The 22,807-nt window shown below is 39.0% G+C and overlaps 1 protein-coding gene and 1 long non-coding RNA gene across 8 annotated transcripts in view; one reads left to right on the plus strand and one right to left on the minus strand.

Moving 5' to 3' along the window:
* FOXP1 (forkhead box P1) overlaps positions 1-22,807 on the minus strand; it is a 632,214-nt gene that overhangs the window by 332,163 nt on the left and 277,244 nt on the right. For all 7 annotated transcript variants that reach the window (XM_030918371.1, XM_030918333.1, XM_030918145.1 and 4 more), the window contains one exon: positions 16,765-16,825. The gene's annotated coding sequence lies outside the window, so the exon portion shown is untranslated. The remainder of the gene's footprint in view (positions 1-16,764; positions 16,826-22,807) is intronic.
* LOC115893621 lies at positions 6,854-22,795 on the plus strand. Its single transcript, XR_004053698.1, has 5 exons — positions 6,854-7,063; positions 9,457-9,580; positions 13,388-13,445; positions 19,667-19,799; positions 22,613-22,795. It is a non-coding gene; the product is annotated as an uncharacterized LOC115893621 (long non-coding RNA).

Raw genomic sequence — 22,807 nt, forward strand, 5'->3', positions numbered from 1 at the left:
ATGACAAGACCCCTTTCCTATTTTCTCAGTACCCTGGCTTTCCCAATATCCCCACTCCTTCAAACCCTGGCTGTTCTAATGAACAATTAAAAACAGCCTAAAGAAACAAATACAACTTCTGGGACTTCATTTGTAATCAAATAATTAAATAAAAATAAAAATATTTTAAAAATAAGATACACCTTGCCGGGCGCGCTGGCTCACACCTGTAATCCCAGCACTCTGGGAGGCCAAGGTGGGCGGATCATGAGGTTGGGAGATCAAGACCATCCTGGCTAACCCGGTGAAACTCCGTCTCTACTAAAAAAAATACAAAAAATTAGCTGGGTGTGGTGTCAGGCGCCTGTAGTCCCAGCTACTCAGGAGGCTGAGGCAGGAGAATGGCGTGAACCCAGGAGGGGGAGCTTGCAGTGAGCGGGGATCGTGCCACTGCACTCCAGTCTGGGACACAGAGCGAGACTCTATCTCAAAAAAAAAAAGATACACCTTTTTCTCTTATGATTTAGATGATAACAAAAAATGTTGAAACTCTTTGGCAAAGTTCAGTGAAATAAACATTCTCATCCAGTACTGGTAGGATGAGAAAAAGCAAGATGACTAGACGCATGGAGAATCTGTAAGAATTACATAACTGTTCTTCTACTGATTTTCCCTCTCTAGAATACATCTACAGAAATGCAAATTAATAGACAAATATGCCAGGCACAGTGGTTCATGCCTGTAATCCCAGCACTTTGGGAGGCCAAGACGGGCAGATCACTTGAGCCCAAGAGTTCGAGCTCAGCCTGGACAACATGGCAAAAATGTGTCTCTACAAAAACTATAAAAATTAGCTGGGCGTGGTGTTTGCAACTGAAGTCTAAGCTACTCAGGAGGTGGTGTGGATCACTTGAGCCTGGGAGATCAAGGCTGTAGTGAGCTATAATCATACCACATGTGAGCCTGGGTGATGGAGTAGACCCTGTCTCAAAAAAAAAAAAAAAAAAAAAAAAAAAAAGACAAATATTTGTGCACAAATATGCCAACTTCAACATATTACAGGAAAACTGGACATGGTGTCAATACCCAATACTGAAGAATAGTTCTTTAAATGTTACTGTATCTGAAAGGATGATGTGGTATACAACCATTCCAGATGTCTTTAAGAACACTTCATGACGCAGGAAAATGCTCATCATGAAACGCTAAATTTTTAAAAAATGGATGCATAAATACTATATACTGTATGGCTACAATTTTGTTAACTATGTGTACATTTCATTAAAAAAAGAATAGAAGGAAATATATGTTATTTTCAGGGTCAGGAGTCTAAATTACTTTTATTCTTGCATTTGTCTACTTTTCTATAATTGCAAATTCCCCATAATGAGATGGTTTTATATTTATAATCAGAAAAAATTAAGTTCATAAGAACTTTCCTTTTTTTTTTTTTTTTTTTTGAGACAGAGTCTCACTCTGTCGTCCAGGCTGGAGTGCAGTGGCCGGACCTCAGCTCACTGCAAGCTCCGCCTCCCGGGTTCACACCATTCCCCTGCCTCAGCCTCCCAAGTAACTGGGACCACAGGTGGCCGCCACCTCGCCCGGCTAGTTTTTTGTATTTTTTAGTAGAGACAGGGTTTCACCATGTTAGCCGGCATGGTCTCGATCTTCTGACCTCATGATCCGCCTGTCTCAGCCTCCCAAAGTGCTGGGATTACAGGCTTGAGCCACCGTGCCCGGCCAAGAACTTTCTATTCTATGTATGTAGCATACACAGAATATTATAATGAGAACTTAGTTAATGAAATTATATGACCCTTCCTGATGACAATTTTGCATTGGTAAGTATTTTATCCCACAGAAGGAAATAAAGAACATTAACCCCATTCCAAAGCCACGTAGAACAAGACCTCAGAACACAGACAGTTCGAATCAATTAGCTTATGCCTCAAAATAGTAAGAAACACACATTGTTATCCTCTTTTACACCCCAGCCCTTGGAAAAACACATGTCACATAGAAGGCAGTCATTTGTACGAATCAATCGCATAAGGATAGTGTAGACAACTAAATTCTCATGCTACACAAAACTCAAGTATTCAAAAAATGCATAGTAGTTGTCAACCAGCAGGAGAATTCTAACTTTATACATATCTTCATCAAATAGCCTTGTTTCTTAAAAAATCAGGTTTTAGAGGGAGGAGAGACACAGTGAGAGGGAGAGCGAAAGCGGGAGAAAAAGCAAGAGAGAAAAGAGAAGAAGGGTGAAAAGTGGGCATTTTCTGAGTTACACATTTTCAGATGATGCTTTTCCTATTTGATATTTTGAAATATTTGTAAATTCCCTTAACATAGCTTAGAGAAGAGAATACTAGAAATTAAATCCAAGAAAGGGTCATCTACATAAAAATAATACACTTTGGTTTTCAGTTTTTTTTTTTTTTTTGCAACAGTCAACTTTTTTTGACATTTTTGCAACAGTCAACTTTTTAACAGTCAAATTTTAATATTTCCACTTATCTTTGGTATTATATCACAAAACGAAGGAACGGACCTAGTGGAAGAGGCTGGGAGTCACTACCAACACAGAAGTCTACAATTACACAGTGACCCGGAGTATGCCATTTCCTTTTCTGGATCACAGTTTCATCTTCAGTAAATATAAGGAATGAACCACAGAGGTCTGATGATCCTTGGTCCTCTCTCAATCTATAAACCTAAGATTAAAGTCATGCGTCACTTAACAGTAGGGATAGGTTCTGAGAAATGTGTTGTTAGATGATTTTGCCACTGTGCCAACATAAGAGTGTGCTTTAACCTAGATAGTATGTGTATTTTTACTTATATATTTTCATATGGAAAACCAAATGTCCTAGCACTGTTACCTAATGTCAGTCACTTCCCCTACTTGATCTGCAATGACAATACCAAGTGCTATGTATCAGGTATGCTCCATTATAATTTTATGGGATCACAGTCATATATGCAAACCATCATTGACCAAAACATCCTTGTGCAGCACATGACTGTACTTCATTGATTGACCATTTGGGGATTTTAGAATTAGATGGGATATCTACCACCACGTAGAGTGTTTTCTTCCCCCCAGTACACAGCTCAATTTTAAACACAGTGAACCTCATAGAAACTCAGTAAATACCTGTTGCTTAATTAGTAACTATATCACTGAGGTATAGCAAAGAAGAGAACTTAAATTTTATACTCTAAAAGCTGTAACTACTTTTTAATTTTACAGAGTTAATCTGAATAAAACCCAACCAAAGCAAAATTTGCAACTATAAACAAATTTAGATTAATGACATGTGCTGGGACAAGAGAATGAATGATATTTGGGATAAATTAAACAATGAAAGTATAAATGGCTCTCCTTTGAAAGATACAAAGTTCCTTATCTAATAAGCTGTAAGTCAAGTTGGAGAAGTGGGAAAATATCAAGAGAGAATACAAATCAGAAAAAAAAAAAAAACTACCTAGCAACTTAATGTCTAGAAATGTTGTCATCAAAGTTAATATAAACTCTACCTCATGCTATCATAGAAAACACATGTACTCAGAGTCAAGTAATGATTTTATGTGCCTGGAATTCATTTAATATTATTTAAAAGTAGAGGGAGAAACTAGGTGATTATCTAAAATCACAACATCTTTTATAAAACTCATTCAAGAGACTGAGTTATCTCGAGATGTCCAACACAGATATAGTTACAATCACAAATAACTGGAAGGAATCTGAAGACCCAACAGTTGCAGGTATAGAAAACACAACAGTGGTAGTAATGATCGTAGCTTTAAAAATAAGATCTAGGCTGGGCGCGGTGGCTCAAGCCTGTAATCCCAGCACTTTGGGAGGCCGAGACGGGCGGATCACGAGGTCAGGAGATGGAGACTGTCCTGGCTAACATGGTGAAACCCCGTCTCTACTAAAAAAAAAAAAAAATACAAAAAACTAGCCGGGCGAGGTGGTGGGCGCCTGTAGTCCCAAGCTATTTGGGAGGCTGAGGCAGGAGAATGGCATAAACCCGGGAGGCGGAGCTTGCAGTGAGCTGAGATCTGGCCACTGCACTCCAGCCTGGGTGACAGAGCGAGATTCCGTCTCAAAAAAAATAAATAAATAAAATAAAATAAGATCTAGATATAGTAAGTAATAACTTGGGAAAATACTTAAGATCGTTTTAATGATAAAAGCAGGAAACAAAAAGAGTACTTACAGTAAAAGTATGTATAGACAAATGTTTAAAAATATGCCATATATATAAGAAATAGCCGGGCAGGGTGGTATTACATGGTTCACACCTACAATCCCAGCACTTTGGGAGGCCGAGGTGGGTGGATCACCTCATCCCAGGAGTTCAAGACCAGCCTGGGCAAAATGGCAAAATTCTGTCTCAAAAAATACAAAAATCAGCCAGGCGTGGTGGCATGTGACTATGGCACCGGCTACTCATTGAGGCTGAGGTGGGAGGATCACTTGAGCCTGGGAGGCAGAGGCTGCAGTGAACTGAAACTGCACCACTGCACTCCAGCCTGGGCGAAAGAGCGAGACCCTGTCTCAAAAAATAATAATAATAATAACAGTAATAGGGTCAGGCGCTGTGGCTCATGCCTGTAATCCCAGCTCTTTGGGAGGCCAAGTGGGGCAGATCACCTGAGGTCAGGAGTTTGAGATCAGCCTGACCAACATGGCGAAATCCTGTCTCTACTAAAAATACAAAAATTAGCTGGGTGTGGTGGCGGGCACCTGTAATCCCAGCTACTCAGGAGGTTGAGGCAGGAGAATCACTTGAACTTGGGAGGCGGAGGTTGCAGTGAGCCGAGGTCGTGCCACTGCATTCTAGCCTGGGTGACAGAACGAGACTTCGTCTCAAAAAATAAAAATAAAATAAAAATAATAACAGTAGGATTTAGTTACAATGTTGAACTGTTTAAATAAGGTTCCCAATGAAATTTTTCTTACTACTTCTTCTTCCTATATATATATATATATATTTTGAGATGGAGTTTCGCTCCTGTTGCCCAGGCTGGAGTGCAATGGCGCGATCTCGGCTTACTACAACCTCTGCCTCCTGGGTTCAAGTGATTATCTTGCCTCAGCCTCCTGAGTAGCTGGGATTACAGGTGCCTGTAATCCCAGCTACTCAGTGTGCGCCACTATGCCCAGCTAATTTTGTATTTTTAGTAGAGATGGGGTTTCTCCATGTTGGTCAGGCTGGTCTTGAACTCCTGAGTTCAGGTGATCCGCCCATCTCGGCTTCCCAAAGTGCTGGGATTACAGATGTGAGCCACAGTGCCAGGGCTCTTCCTGTATTTTTTGTTTCCTAAGCGCATTTAAAGTTATCCACAAAGAGAAACTGTCCTTCCTTCATCCAACACCATCTTAACAGTGTTTAGCATCCATATAGAGATAATGTGTGTTTTTTCATTGACCTACCATTTCCTGGATGCTTGAGGATTTGGGACTGGCCAAGAAATCTTGAAAATGTTCAACTGTGTTTCACAATTTTTGAATAAGCTATAATCTGTGATGCTTTTAGGTAATCTGAAAGGCAGTTGAACCCATCAAAGACTACCTATATTAGTAAAAGGTAAAGGTGATAGACAGACATGGCTCAGGCTCCAACTAGTACTTTACTAATCTAGAGACTATGTTAACCACACCAATCTGTGATATACTTCAGATGATTAAAATCGACATATTCTAAGTTAGGGTTGTAAACACATCCCGCTTTCCTCTCTGCCTTTTATTTAAACTGCAAATCTCCAAACCATCGGATTAAAGAATGGGTCAAGAGGGACAAAATGCCCAGGATTCCTTTTTCACCTCTCACAGGTTGTACTATGACCCAAACTTCACAAAAATGAGTGCAAGGGGTGGGGGAAAATGTGGTAACCGTAACAAACAAGAATGTTGAACAATTACTATTCCTGGAAAAATAACACAAACCACGTAAGTTCAGCCAGCAGACCGCTAGTTATATAAAGCCAGTAAATACGATAGGAGCGAGATTCAAACACAACTAACTCTTACTAAGGTCATCAATGACTTCCATATTGACAAATCCAACAGGCAGTTCTTTGTCATCATCTTTTTTGACCACTTGGCAGAATTTGATATGGCTGACAACTCTCTTCTCACTTATTTATTTATTTGGGATGGAGTCTCGCTCTGTAGCCCAGGCTGGAGTGCAGTGGCGCTATCTCGGCCCACTGCAACCTCCGCCTCCCGGGTCCCAGTTCAAGCAATTCTCCTGCCTCAGCCTCCTGAGTAGCTGAGATTACAGGAATGTGCCACCATGCCCAGCTAGTTTTTGTATGTTTAGTAGAGACAGGGTTTCACCATGTTGGCCAGGCTGGTCTTGAACTCCTGACCTTATGATCAGCCTGCCTCGGCCTCCCAAAGTGCTGGCATTACAGGCATGAGCCACCATGCCCAACCTAATTTTTATTTTTTATTTATAGACAGAGTCACTATACTCTGTCACCCAGGCTGGAGTGAAGTGGTTATGCACAGGCAGGATCATAGTACACTACAGCCTCAAACTCCTGGGCTCAAGCAATCCTCCTGCCTCAGCCTCCTGAGTAGCTGGAACTACAGGTATGAGACACCATGCTCAGCTTCGTCTCCTTCTTTAAACACTTTCCTCGATGAGTTTCTGGTTCACCATCTCAGAGTTTTCATCCCATCTCTGATCTTTCCTGTTCTCAATATTCTAAGACTAAGACTTTTAATGGTGTTGGCTTTTTATTTTTATTTTACTTTTTTGAGACAGAATCTCACTCTGTCCCTCAGGCTAGAGTATAGTGATGCAGTTGTGGCTCACTGTGGCCCCAAACTCCTGGGCTTGAGCAATCCTCCTGCTTCAGCCTCCCAAGTGTAGCTGGGACTACAGGCACACGCCACCATGCCCAGCCAATTTTTTTTTTTAATGTAGAGATAGAGTCTCACTATGTTGCCCAGGTTGATCTCAAACTCCTGGTCTCAAGAGATCCTCCCACCTCGGCATCCCTAAGTCAGAACCCAGATCCTGGAGTTCTTCTTTTCTTTATCTACACTACTGCTTCTTTGGTGAGTTCAGGCAAGTTTTATGCCTTTAGATATCACTTACATGCTTATAAATCCTGAATTTATAGACCAAACTAGGACATTTCCAGGACTATATATCCAAATGCCCACTTGGCATCTAAGTCTGGGTGCCTAGCTCAAACCTCCCATGTCTACAGCTGTACTCCTGGTCTCCCTTGCTTACCTCCCCTACCCCCAAAACTGCCCCACCCACTGTCTGAAATATTTTAGTAATGGGAGTACCACCTTCTATCAGTTCCTTAAAACAGAAACTGTTTGTCTTCTGACTCCTCTGCTTCTGCCCATAGGCAATTCATCAGTGAATCTTACTGATTATACCCCATCATTCAAGACAAAAATCTTAAAAGTCATCTGTGATGCAACTTTTTCAAACTCCCCATCAATTTCACTAGGAAAACCTTTGGCTCAACATTTAAATAAATTCCAAATTCAACAACTTCTCACCACCTCCCCTGCCACTGTGATCCTGGACATCATCCTATCTCACTGGGATTATTATAGTGGACTCCTAACAGGTCTCCCTGTGCCCTGCTCAGTCTGGCCCTGTTACACTTTTACGTTGTCTCCTACTACAACTTAAGTAGCCTTAATCCAATATTCTGCAATCAAAAGTGCTTCAAAATCCAAAACTTTTTGAGCACAGATACAACACTCAAAGGAATGCTCACAGGAGCATTTCAGATTTGGGATGTTGGGGTTAAGGTTGCTTAGCTGGTAATGCAAATACTATAAAATCTGAAAAATCCCAAATTAGAAATATTTATGGTCCCAAGCATTTCAGATAACAGATACCCAACCTGTTCTCTCCCCTTAAGGACACTGCTTCGGCCATACTGGCTGACTTGCTCTTTTTAGAATACGCTACGTCTCTGCTCACCATACATGGACTTACCTGACCACCCATCACCCTATTTACATAGCAACCCTTCCCTCTGACAATGTGACCTCCCTTATCCTTTTACATTTTCTCTACAGTATCTATCACCACGCCCTTGTTTATCATGCTTCGCTGGCTGTCCACTCCCTCTAAAGCAATGAGCAAGGAGCTTAGTGGCTGTGCTGTCCACTGCTATATCCAGCAACACTGTCTAACAGAAATACAATGGCTGCCACATAAGTAACTGTGACATTTTTTAGAAGTAAAAAGAAACAGCTGAAATTAATTTTAATATTTTATTTAACCTAATGTATCCAAAACGATCATTTCAACATATAATCGATGAAGAAAAATTATCAAATATTTCATGCTCTTTTTTCCATACAAAGACTTTGAAATACTTTGTAGATTTTACACTGCACATCCAAGTTCGGGCTAATCACATTTCAAGTGTTCAACAGCCCCAGGTAGCTAGTGGCTTCCATGCTGGACAGGGAAGGTCAAGCACAATGCCTGGCATACAGCAGGCATTTAATAAAGATGTGTGAATAAACAAATGAAGGAATAAATCCAACCTGCAGAAAGAACTACTTCACATTGCAAAGACAGGACTCATGTGTTTTAAAAGCTTCATTGCATACACATAAAATCCTTACTACATTTGACATATTCTGATTTTGTTTCTTATTTTACTGTAACGTATGCTTCTTCCTTATTTTTTTTTTTTTGAGATGGAGTCTTGCACCAGGCTGGAGTGCAGTGGTGTGATCTCGGCTGACTGCAACCTCTGCCTCCTGGGTTCAAGTGATTTTCCTGCCTCAGCTTCCCAAGTAGCTGGGACTACAGGTGTGCGCCAGCACACCCAGCTAATTTGTGTATTTTTAGTAGGGATGGGGCTTCACCATGTTGGCCAGGATGGTCTTGATCTGTTGACCTCATGATCCACCTGCCTCAGCCTCCCAAAGTGCTGGGATTACTGGCATAAGCCACTGTGCCTGGTCGCTTATTCCATTTTTTTAAAGTCTTGGGTACCAGCCACCACACTAAAATCCTTAACCCACAAACTGGTTCCAAAGGCCACTTTGAATATGACTGGTCTAAATAAACTTTAATGAATGTTTTTTTAGGATATTTCCTCCAGCCTCCAGAGACCGCTGATGACCCTTTGAAAGGGAAACAGACCAACCTCCAGAAAAAAATGACTAGAGGAAAGAGTGAGCATGTAAAGTACCACGGTAAGCCATAGACTGCAATAATCACAGTCCATCCAACAATGGGAGGTTCTCTTAATTAAAACGCAATTTTATTTTACTTTTTATTTATTTATTTTTTTGAGACGGAGTCTCCCCTCTGTTGCCCAGGCTGGAGTGCAGTGGCATGATCTCAGATCACTGCAACCTCTGCCTCTCAAGTTCAAGCAATTCTCTCGCCTCAGCTTCCCAGGTAGCTGGGACTACAGGTGTGCACCACCATGCCCAGCTAATTTTTGTATTTTCAGCAGAGACCAGGTTTTGCCATGTTGACCAGGTTGGTCTTGAACTCCCAACCTCAAGTGATCCATCTGCCTTGGCCTCCCAGAGTGCTGGGATTACAGGTGTGAGCCACCGTGCCCAGCCTAAAAGGTAATTTTAAATAACTGGTCATACTCTCAGATAACTAACACAACATCTAATTACCTTTAATTATATACTACATACATGCTAATATACAAAATTCAGGGAAGACTTGCACAATTTTCACCCTTAAAAAGAGTGAATTTGACAAGGGCAGAAAGACTTCATGTTTTTCCTTTATCTTCCCGACCCCATGCGAAGTCCAATCAGTGGCAGAGAGGAACAAATTGAAATGATCCATCTTCATTTCATATTCACAAAGTCCCATTCACCAATAGTCTTTTTAAAAGATACCACAAACTTCAAATCCAAACTTAGCACTGGTTAGTAACTGTCACTACAGCTTCAACTTTCAAATGGGCTCATAAAATAAGGATTCTGTCATCAGTACACTATTTGCTTCTTTGAGGTCCTTGGTGTTACCAGATACTGAGGGGGTATGCCCACAAGGTTAACACAGATGTGCTACCTTTTATAAGATTTTGTTTTTGTACAGTCAAGCTTCAAATGTCTTTCAGAGGTTTTTGAATTGCCAAGGAAAGGCTCTATTTCCTACATCTGTGGTATGTTGTTAAGTTGCCCCCTAACGTGAATTTTTTTTTTTCCTAAAATGCTCAAGGTGAGCAGTTGGAATATTTGTGCCTTTGGCAGATAGGACAGCAAAAACATCATTTAAAAAAAATACATGGATACAGTAGTTCAGTGGTGTGAGCCTGCAGTCCAAGCTATTCAGGAGGCTGAGGCAGGAAGATCTCTCAAGCCCAGGAGTTCAGGGCTGCAGTAAGCTATGATCGCACCTAAGAACAGCCACTGCAATCCTGCCTGGGCAACACAGCCAGACCCCATTTCTTTAAATAAAAAAAAAAAAAAAAAGATAGATAAAACCATTTGTTATTTGGTTTTGTATTTTTGATTGTTCACTGTGCAAAATATGGTTATTTGATAATTGCTGCAAATATTGTCTTTACTACTAAATATGCCTTCATGTACATTTCAACAAGTGACTTCTGCTTGAAAACGAACTCTATTGAGCATATTTCTCTGGAAATCAATATTTAAGAAATTTTTTTTCTTTGAAACTAACATTCAAGAGAGACAGCTCTTGTTTACAGAGTAACTTAGTTTAGCATTATGGCTAACAATGTTTAAAAACAGCTAACTTAAAATGCAAACATTTAAATTCTGACGTTTAACTGTTGAGAGGCCATGTCAGTCTATGGAAATACACACAGCATAAAAAACAGTAATTTTTCTCCAGTTCTGTCCCTTGTAAGAATATTTCAAGCAACCATTCTCTTAGATTTAAAAATAAGAATTTATGAGGTTTTAAGACAGTTAAAAATTTTAAATGCCTGGATGAACCTTGAAAACATTTTGCTAAGTGAAAGAATCCAGTCACAAAAGGATGTGGGATTCCATTTCTATGAAACATCCAGACTAAGTAAATCTACACAAACAGAACGCATATTCATTGTTATCAGGGGATGGGTGGAGTGAGAACGCAGTGTAAGAGCTAATAGTTACTAAGGTTTTTTTCTTAGGTGATGAAATATTCTAAAACTGAACTAGATGGTTGCAACTCTGAACACATTAAGAACTACTGAAAAGTAAGTACACATTAAATGGGTGAACTGTATTGTATGTGAATTATATCTCAATTATTCTGTTAACAAAAAATTAACATGCCTGATAACATTCACAACAGCATACAAGGAAATCAAGTTAATCTCACATAACTTCCATACGATGTTAAAACACATAATTCCTGACATCCTGGGCTCCTTGTTTTAGAACACTTCTCAAATCAACCAATAATTACCCTTCCTAACACCAATCATCATCATCATCATCATCATTCATGTATGCCTGCCCCTCCAGAATATCAACTCTGTGAGGACAGAGACCATGTCCTTCTTACACGGTCCTATAATCTCAGGACCTAGCCCACACCCACCAATAAATACCTGCAGTAAGAATTAATATATGTATGTACATACATCTGTATGTATGAATGAATGAAATTACTAGATTGGAGTAACTGAATCAATGAAGTACTTGTATTCTACTTGTCCCCTTAAATCTGTTTGCCAATTCTCCCCAGGCTCCTGGCCACCCAGGTAGAGACATTTCCCAGCAGCCCTCAAAGCTTGCTGGGCCTTATGACCATAATCTGGTAAGTAACAATGAGTGGGATGTATACAACGTTTAACTCTTTTGATTACAAGAAAATTGCTTGCTTTGGACATCTCCACGGTGCGGCAACAACATAGCTTCAACCCTATGATAAGGACAAAGCCCGAAGGGAGGAGAGCACAGACAGAAAGAATCTGCCCAGACAAGCTACATTGGTCAGGCTGTTTCATGAGTGAAGTAGGCTTCTATTTTATTTAAGCTATTTTACACTGGGTCTCTTTGTTACACCAGCCTAGTCTTTACCCTGACTGTTACAACCCAGGCATGAGTATACTGTATGTGTGTGCGGGAAGGGGGAGGCGGTCAGGGAGCATTTCGATGCTTAACTGAATTGACTGATCACATTCCAGCCAATACAGTCATCTGGTAACTCAATGACGACTGCTTACACTGTCTTCATAACATCTTCCTTAATTAACAATCACATAATTCAAATGCTAACTACTATAAAAAGGTAGTTTTGAATGGGTTTAGCTCAGAATTGCTGTTGTCTTTAGGTAAATATTCAAATCACTTACATATATACTTTTAAAGGAACTTATACTTCAAATAAATGAATTGCATTTTAGCTTTATTTTTCACCAAGAAATAATTTATAATAGGTAAGACACCATGAATGTTATCTATAAGGATGCATTTATATTCCTTCATCTAACATAAAACAGCTCAAATTAGGGATGGGGGGGAAATTGCAATGATTATACTTCCTTTTGATTGTTTTTTAATTTTCTCTCAAATAACTTGACTTTAAAAAGAAACTGAACCAACACATAAAATGTGAAGCTTGGAGATACCTAATGTTTAAAAATAACCATTTTAATTGTAATCTATACGGTCTTGATGATTATCTTCAACTCTCAATGCCATTCAGAATTGAATATAAGATGACGAATTTTACAAACTGGATTTGAATTTTAAGCAAATGCACGCGCGTAAATTGTCAATGGTGAAGGGAGGCAGGGGAAAATGCCACATAAACCTTTATTAGATCACCAAACCAAGGCAACCATATTAGAATGACATCCGTAAAATTGTGACCAGTGCGTCTCTCTTTAGTTTCCATCTTGACATTCTGGATGACCTTAGGTAAACTATTTATCATCAACGGGACCGTTTTTCCAGTCTGTAAAGTGGGGATTTTAAGAATTGCCAGCTACCTCTTACGAATGCCAGCAACCAGACCCATTTTGTAAAGCACTCAGATCTAGTTGGAAGAAAATTGTTATATCACTACCAAGTATGATGACTGTTATTTATGACTCTTCAGACCTTAGAATCTAAATTTTCAAAATCGCTTCATCTGGTTTTCTGAATTTGCCTGGCTACTTTTATGTATATAATCAGTTATTCCCATAGTACCTCTGTAGGCATATTTCTGTGCATCTATACTGACTGTTAATAACTCCCAGGTTTCAAATTTGGGGCGTGTTATTTACTGAGAAGCTCCTGGCATCTGAAGTCTACATGCTTCTTGCAGTGTGAAAGATGCTGCTGATTTTTTTGTCCATTGCTGGATGGCAAGGTCTTCTCATTTAAGGCTTACTCATCAGGAAGAAATGCTAACCACTATACTCACTTGAAACATCTTTTTAAATTGTATATTTCCCTTTTATTTCTTTCTAGATAAGAGATCAAGATATATACAAATTAGTCGTTGAAAGATCTTTTACCTTGTTCAAAAGTAAAAATTATGTATATTACTTCAGTCTATATACCCTAACTTATTTTTCCCTAAAATTTGAAATTAGCATCAAAACACAGATGGAATGGATACTGTAAAAGAACAAGGGTCAAGTAATGAAATGTTCACTTGGAGTAGGAATACTGAAGATGATGTATGATATACTTTGGAAATCCATCCCCTCCAAATCTCATCTTGAAATCTGATCCCCAATTGTCAGAGGACCGGCCAATAGAAGGTGTTTGGGTCATGGGGGCAGATCTCTCACAAACGGCTCAGTGTCTTCCCCAAAGTAATGACTGAGTTCTTGCTCTATTAGTTCATGAGAAATCTGGTTGTTAAAAAGAGCCTGGCTCCCCTTCCCTCCAAGCTTCCTTTTTCTCTTGTCATGTGACACGCCTCTTCCAAACTTCCCCTTCTGCCATGACTGGAAGCTCCTGAGGTCCTTACTAGAAGCAGATGCCGGCGCATGTTTCTTGTACAGTCTGCAGAATTATGAACCAAATAAATTTTTTTTCTTTATAAATTACCCAGCCTCAGGTATTCCTTTCTAGCAACACCGAACAGACAAAGACAATGTATATAGAACAAAAACAGACAACAAAAAAAGCTGAAAGTAGAGAACAACTATAGAGACTGAGCACATAAAATACTTTTATGATCAAGAAATTTTACAAGGAAGGGCCTTATTTGCACAATATTAAATACTATAATAGATCATGCACTTGATAGTGATTATGAAGAAAACTTTTTTTTTTTTTTGTAATATGGACTATCTTTCTCAGGCAATGCCAATCACAAATTTCTGGAAACATTTCTTTCCAAATTTTCCCTTGACCTATGATATTTTTAACTTTCAATAATATTACAGAATTTGGGGGGTGGGGACTGTATTTCCATTTTCAGGTAATAGGTGAAAGAATGGACATTATAAAGACATTGAGTCAGAAGAAAAATAATTCATGCTTACAGGTGATTACAAAAAATACAAAACCAATACAAACAACAAATGAAAACCCAACAGTGAAGGTTGTATTTGGAGCTGTATGGATAAGCCAACTCTCAGGCTAAACTTTTCATCTTTTCTACCACTTTTTCAGCTTTGTTTAATCTTTTTTTTTTTTTTTTTTTTTGGAGACAGAGTCTCCTTCTGTCTCCCAGGCTGGAGTGCAGTGGTGCAATCTTGGTTCACTGCAAGCTCCACCTCCTGGGTTCAAGCGATTCTCCTGCCTCAGCCTCCTGAGTAGCTGGGATTACAGGAGCCCGCCACCACGTCCAGCTAATTTTTGTATTTTTAGTAGAGACGGGGTTTCACCATGTTTCGCCACGCTGGTCTTGAACTCCTGACCTCAGGTGACCCACCCACCTCAGCCTCCCGAAGTGCAGGGATTACAGGCATGAGCCACCATGCCTGGCCTGTTTAATCATAATTTTCAGCTTTGCCAGAAACCTCTGCTGACAGTAGGAGATGAGTTAAACATGTGGCACCACTTTGCATGAGGAGCATCTTGGATTGAGATCACTCTGTGAGATTACAGAGACCAAGAGACAGCAAATTACTGCCTTGTTGAGTAACTGCAACAGAGGCTGAATGCCCCTACAAATAGAAAATATTTACTATGTGGCCCTTGACAGAAAAAGTTTGCAGACCCCTGATATAGATTAATGCCTTCCTTTTAAAGATTAGAAAGTTCAGACCAGGTGCGGTGGCTCATGCCTGTAATTCCAACACTTTGGGAGGCTGAGGTGGGCGGATCACGAGGTCAGGAGTTTGAGACCAGCCTGACCAACATGGTAAAACCCCGTCTCTACTAAAAACACAAAAATTAGCTGGGTGTGATGGCAGGTGCCTGTAATTCCAGCTACTCGGGAGGGTGGGGCAGGAGAATCACTTGAAATTGGGAGGCAGAGGTTACAGTGAGCCAAGATCCTGCCACTGCACTTCAGCCTGGGCAATACAGCGAGACTCCGTCTCAAAAAAAAAGAAAGAAAAAGAAAAAGAAAATTGAGCCTCAGCAAAGGGAAGTGTTTTGTTGTGACCTGATAATCCCAATTACTGGTTGGGAATCAATTCCTTCCATGCCGAAACATCTGAAACATATGTTTGTCCTCTTTGAAATACAATTAGGTAGATCCTGCAAAGGTTTCATTCAAACAATATAGATGGTGAAATGATGGAAGTCTGATTTTTCTGGCCCAAATTAAATGTGCCAGAATGCAACTACAAAAACAAATCCATACCCTTTACATATATGCATTCTAGAACCCCCCCAAGCCCCAGGTGAGATTTATCAAAAACTGATCAACGATTCTTCACATTATGAAAGTTCCACAAAAAAACTCTGTTCAACTCAATAAGAAGTCTGTATTTGACAAACACATAAACTTCAGTAAAATCTGAGCAAAGGCTTTGTTCAACCATGCGGGCAGGTACCCTGTTTTTAAACAGACACAAATCTACTAAATCAAATGGAACTATTAAAGGCCAAAATTCTAAATGAAACGAAGATGCTACTGCTTGAGAAATATCAGATGTTAAAATGACCGGAAGAATTATTTTGTGTAAGATGATCACCGCCTTTATCAGAGAGGTACTTCTGAAATCAAGTAAATATGTAGCATCCATAACCATTTTAACTGGAGTACTTTTTCATTCCCCCTCCCAAAAATGAATTTGAAAAAATTAAATTTGGCTTTAATTCATTAAGCTACATTAGTCTCTCTGAAAACTTCTAATTTTAAAATCAAGTACTCATTTGATTTTCAAGCAAGGTCAAGAGAACAAGGCAGCCTAGTGCTGACATTACAGGGATATGCCTCACACTGCTCAGCAGTTACACCAATGTGGCGTGTTGCTATGGTGCCTGACTGTTAATTTCTGAAAGAAGGTGATTATAAAGCCGCCAGATGAACATCAATCGGATGACACCACTTCAGCACACAATACTAACAGGCATTACTCTTGTTTGCAGCAAGTTAATTTTATGAATCACCACTTTTGTGATGTGAATATTCCTTTCTAACTTTAAACCTACCAAGTCAACAAGCAAAACATAAATTTAAAAAATAAAAATAAGTTCAGCTTCAACAAAAAGAGAAGAGTTTGATAATATTTGGGGGGAAAATGTGAATCTGTAGAACATTTCTTAAGGGCAACCGTTTTTCTTAGGACTTCCAAAAATACACCACATATGTACTCACACGCAAATAAATACATGTTTATTTGACAAACACAGACCAAAAAACAACTGAATTAAAATGCCTGGAAGGCAAAAGACACAGCCCTGGATATAACTTCACTAATCACATTTGCATTTACCTTTTTTGGCTTCTGTAAAGCAATCTTCAGTTATAGTCACCTCAAAAGGTCACGTCTTACCCTGAAAACAAAAGAGAACATCAAAATCTGAATGTCAAGAGAAGTAGCAACCACCTCTGCCAAGGACAGACACAAGCGAAACAACAAAAGAACTCAATTCTATTTAATGGCAAATGACTTTCAGGGTTAATAAAAACAAGTCCCAAGAATCTCTACTTATCTGGACCATATGCCTTTGAGCTCTTCAAGACAACAAAATCGACTTGGGGGGAAAAAGTCAAGTGAAACATTTCAAATGTTGTGTATCAACTTTTTCTCATCTTGTTGTCTATCAATTGATTTTCATGTAGAATAATATGTGACTCGTAGGCCTTTGTTTTTGGAAACCAGACTGCCACTTGAACGTGTCTCTGTTTGGTTAACATCCACAACATCCCTCATTTCATTAAAGCAGAGACTTATTTTTTTCCCTTTTGGAAGAGAGTTAGGTCTTGTAGACAACATGCTTTCTGCCACTTTGGACCTTTCAAAATGAATGAAAGCAGCACCATTTTCAGTTTGGGGAGGGGCAGGGAGTTAATTGCTAGTGAAAGCTGTTCACATAATGTTTTTCTCTTCGCATGTATCTACGGGAGCTACTAAGTTAAATAAAAAAGGTTCATGTCACATGAAACAAACAATTGAAATCAAGCTTCCTAAAACACAAAGAAACCATGGAACACATTTTACCCCACATATACTCCTGCATCTGCATACTCCCGTATGCAAAACAGTGCTTAATCCTTTAAGAAACATTACAAGCTGCCTCTTTCTGCCCATGTAACTGGGATCAACATATGGCACAAGTGAAAAGAAAAACATTTGTTTATTAATTTAGATCAAGTTACTAAGAGGGTACAGGATTCATTCCATATCCATTGACCAAATGCTCATATAATTTTTAAGGTGGCGAAATCATACCATCATTTTACTAAAACGTTCATATCTTTTTGCTCACTCTTCAGAATAATATGTAATGAAGTGGTTTAATTTTACAGGAATATATCCCTGCTTATCCCTCTGCTGTCAGCCCTGAATGTGGAAAGGCAAACATCATTGAGAAGAGTAAAATCTTATTTCACAAGGGCTAAAAATTTGAAAGTGGCACTTTGGTGTGTACTATCTTTGAGGAATTGATCCAAGGCCAATTTATGACATTTCCACAAGCAAGTGTATGCAGATTCTTGCCATTAAGATTGGAAAAAGATGCAGGCTCTGAGTGAAATCATAATTTTCATGTTTACTGTAAGAGGAAATTGGAGGTTTTCACCATAAATGTTCACCATTTGGGTGGGGAAAAACCCTAGCTCTGGGACTTAAAATTACTATTTTGCAGCCTGACCAAAACCTTTTTGTTTTTACACAAAACAATTCAAATTGAAAATGAAAATCGTGTGCTTTACTGCTGATGTATGTCCCCAAGATTGGTTTCTCCAGTGGTGAGAAGTCTATTTCAGGGCAAGCGATGATAAGAAAGAAAAACAGAGCAAAGATGGTCAGGTCCTCAAGGTAGAGCTAAGATCTGCAGAGCCCCACTCTACACAAATCAGAGCTCTGTACATACAAAGCACACACAGAAATTTCTACATCTACCACTCATCAAATCTTAAATGTAAAGCAAGTGAACTTTGGCAGATCCTACTCAATTCAAAGCAAGAATGCCTTTTTCTCTCTCCTTTTTACTTGAGATGTTCTCCAATACATGCACTGTAAACTAATTTATATGTTTATCTATTGAGCTGTGTCTATTTTTGCATGTTTGGCAGTCAGACCTATAGTATTAGACTTTGCAATGCAGATGAGGTTTGCTATCATATAGGCCTGGCAAACAACTGGACCTCATTAAAATTTAATTTTTTAAAAAAGCTGCTGAAAATGCCTACTTTGAATAAAGTTATCTCCAGTGCTGCATTTGAACTTGCAGAATATTTTCAGGTAAACACCAGACCTGTTTTTCTACTCACCTATCTACACAGTATAGTGTATAAGTGAACACAGAACAAAAATAGAAGCTGCTTCAGCCTCAGATTTTACAAGTATCATTTTTTTCCCCTAGGGATACTGGGGGAAGAATTACAACAAAATCATACAACTGACCCTCCAATTTATAAATACTAAACTGACCACATTTAATTTTCACTTACACATAAAACATTGGCAGTAGGATATAATCTCTATCTTTCTCTATTTTGAAGTTCCATAAATTTTGGTGCACATGCACGATTGGCCACTCATTAATTTATTTCTGTTGATTTTCATTTTTAGAAAAGGTATACATTAACAAAGTAATCTAAAAGACATTTTTCTAGTTTTGCTGAGAAAAGATTAATAGCTCAACAGCTGTTTGCCATCATGCTAAATTAAATGAAATGTGTCAATATAATAGACAAGAAAATTAGGGGGTAGTACTGGGGCCCGAGTCTGCCTCATTACTAGCTTAGAAGAATTGGAAACCAACAACTAGCAGAAAAATATGCGTTTCATTTTTTCCAAAGCATAAAACTTCCCTTTCCAATACTATATTCGCTATTTTCTTTAAATCACTTTTACTTATCAAATAGATCAACTATTTACCTGTGTGCTTACCGGCAGCACAAGCACCAAAACTAAAATTAAATGATTATACAAAGCTTTTAGGTTAGAAAAAAAAAGATAAAAGAAATACATTCCCCTCCAGCCCACTTGTCTTCTTTTAAAAAATGCTGTCTCCATACGAATTGCGTTTTTTTTTTTTTGTTTGTTTTGTTTTTTTTCTTTTTCTCTTCCTTTTTTAAGTTTCCTACTGGTTTTAGGTTTTAAAAGTGAGCCAAGGATACGGTAAACAGAAATTACTTATTTTCCTTTATGTCATTCTCTGCAACAGTTAAGATTCTGTGAACACTAGAATTGTTCCGTGGCCTCTTCGCTATTGATTGCAATAGTGTCATCTACCTGAAGCTACACAGTGACCACAAAAACCATGTCCAGGACACCAAATTTCTACGGCGAACTCTAGGGTCAGACACTAAACGTACATTCCTCTTTCTCTGCCTCCCCAACCACCCCTCCTCCCGAATTAGGACTGTTATTCTAAAGAACCCTCAGATTATTATAGTGTTTCAATATCATACTTTCTATGGGTATATTTTGCCCTTAATTTAATCTGTGTGACATATAATACACAGTTGTCCACTAGTATATCCTGCCTGGAACTGAGTTGAAGGTAAATGTGGAGGTGCAATCTCATTTCACAAAACTGAAAATGAACAATATCAGCTCTTTTTTTCCCGTTTATAGTATTTTCCCCTTCCCTTTCTTGACAGCTAAAATAAATTATCTGCATCAAGATTTCTCCATTATACTTAATTTTATATAATTGTGCAAAAGCAACTCTGAAGTATGCCCAACATAGTTCATCTCAACCTTCAGCCTACCCAATACTGGCTGAGAACCTATTGTGTGCCAGTCTTATTAAAGATGCAAAGATGAGCAAAGTGAGCCCCTGGGTGGTGATTAGGCGGGCAGTTCAGTAGGTCTATGGCTAGAGGACACTTTCTTATTAGGAAACTGAGGAAGGAACATGGTTCAAACTTCCCACACCCTCAAATCCTCCAATCAAACGGCTTGTACTCATTGGCAAAAACTGGTCCAAATAAGCCAATTTCCAAGAATTTGCTGCCTCTTTAAATAGGGAATCTTATCTCCTGTGGGCTTTAATATCTTGTTTTTCAATGACTTCTTAGAAAGTAGAAGGATATCGACATATATTTGACTATTGAAATATATAAGACAAGGGTCACTTTATCTTCTGTATTTAAGAAAATCTACTCCAAAATCAATCTCAAAGTTTGTTCTATGCCGTTAAGACTTCAAATACTGAGTCAGATTTGCAAAAAAAAAAAAAAAAAAAAAAGTGGGGAAGGTAGAGAATGAAGAAAGAAAAGAAAGAAGAAAATAAAAAGGGGAGAAAGGAAAAAATAGAGAAAAACAGAGGGGAAAAAGAAAGGAAAAGAATAAAGGAAGGAAACAGGAAAGAAAAGGAAGGAAGAAGCTGCTGTGCAGTCGGGGTCTCTGAGACCAGAGGCAAAGTTGGACGCTACCCAGGCTTGCAGCTTCACAAACACTACACTTCTTTTACTTGTCTCTATCAAAGAAATGTGTGACTTTGAATCCATCATTCTCCAAATCTCCCTCCTATCCCTGCAAGTAACATTTTACTTCCTTTCTCCTCATCCTCTGGGGCCCTCATCAGATCACAGTACCTAACTTTGGAGTCCATTCTAGTAGAGCAAAAACCTAAAATATTATACATGAAGCCACGTGGTGCAGTAAACCCCAGTCGATGCTTGCCCATGAAATTACTTCAGACTGGCAGCCCCCCACTAACTCCACATCGGCCCATCGCATTTGGAAAAATGACTCTCTCCTACCTTACAGAAAAGGAAAACCCTGGCCGTGGTCATGTGAAAATATTTTATAGGTATCCTTTAACAGCCTTTAAATGTTGAAACCTAAAAACAATATTTGCTGTTTTCCCTTTGAAGCTCTAACAAAGCCTTTGTTTTAGATTCACCTTTAGTGTGCAATAAGAGTTAATAATCAAATCCATCCCAACCCCCACAAATGTTAAACAAAAAGATAAAAGAAATGCAAATAGCTATTGTCATGGAAAGTTAAAGTACCTGTCTGTATTTTTAAGTGAAAACTATTATCTCTATCAATCAAAATTTAAGAATACAATAGCGCTAATCACAGAAGGTGCTCTGACGGAGTTACTTTGCCTCAAAAAAAAGTATTTTTCCCCTTAAAAACCAAGTATAAAAGTCATATACTTACAATTAGATAGAGTATTTGTAATTTTGTTATTAAAAACCTTCAGCAGCCTCACTGTTAATAAATGCTTCTAAGTCTCTAGACTGATTTGTACCCAAGAAGACACAAGTCCCTACATATTTTAATAAGGTTGATGAAATTTTATTTAAATTCTCACAGTTTCCAACCTGCGGGGGAACAGCACACTCTTCTGTTGAAAAGAGTTACTCAAACAGAGGCAACAGTTAACTGGTCAGGAAAACTCCTTCTTTTAGAGCCTGGACATAATTCCCACACCCTGAAATATCTTCACACAGGACATCTCTTCCTTGGATGGTTCATCCTTGTTAATTGTGGCAACTTATTTTTGAAATAACACTCTACCCTCAAAAAGAAAGCAGAATACCCCCATCGTACCCCAGAATGATCTAAGTGTACAGTACATGAATTTCTCTGAGTCCTTTTTTAAAAATTCACTTTAAAAAAAGACTGGATTAGCCCCTGAATATGGTGCTTTCTAAAGACAGTACAGGAACAAAAAATAGCAAGACCCCAGATAGTAAAACAAACAGCTCAAGATTAAAATTCCTAGAGCAAACAGTTAAGCCAGGATGCCATTATGCACACAGAGCCTGGATGATGTCTCCTCCACCGTGGGGCCAAGAGGCTGTCATTTTCCCCCCAGCAAGATCAGATTTCCTTCCCTCCCGACCGCCTCTCTGAGCATCATGGCCAACATCTCTAGTGTGCTATTAATATCAATGAAGAGACGATTCGATTTCCACAGAAGAAAACCTTTCCTATTCCGGCACAGACCTTCGGGGAGGACCCTGGCCCGGGTATAGACAATACAGCGGCAGAGTTTCTGTTTTCTTACAGTTCAGTCTTACACACTGTTTGAAGGCTTTTTAGCAAACAATGGCAGCATTATCTGCAGGATAGTTACAAAACAGGATTTGTTAGGACAAAGAATAATAAAGCTGCTCTCTCTCTCTCTTTTCTTTTTAATTCCCTCTAGTCCTCACGAGCCTTTCTCTGCGAGTCCAAAATTCAGCCACATTTCCTAAGAGGCACCTGTACTTGTCTATTTCAATGCAGCCAGAAGCTGACAACGGCCCAGGAACCAGGGCTGCTTTCAGGAGGCGCCCAGAAGGGCAGCAAAGTACCCTCTCAACATTAGTAAAATGAAACAAAAGTGTCAGCCTTGGCTTCA

Source organism: Rhinopithecus roxellana, chromosome 1 (genome assembly GCF_007565055.1).
Source record: "Rhinopithecus roxellana isolate Shanxi Qingling chromosome 1, ASM756505v1, whole genome shotgun sequence".
NCBI lineage: Eukaryota > Metazoa > Chordata > Mammalia > Primates > Cercopithecidae > Rhinopithecus > Rhinopithecus roxellana.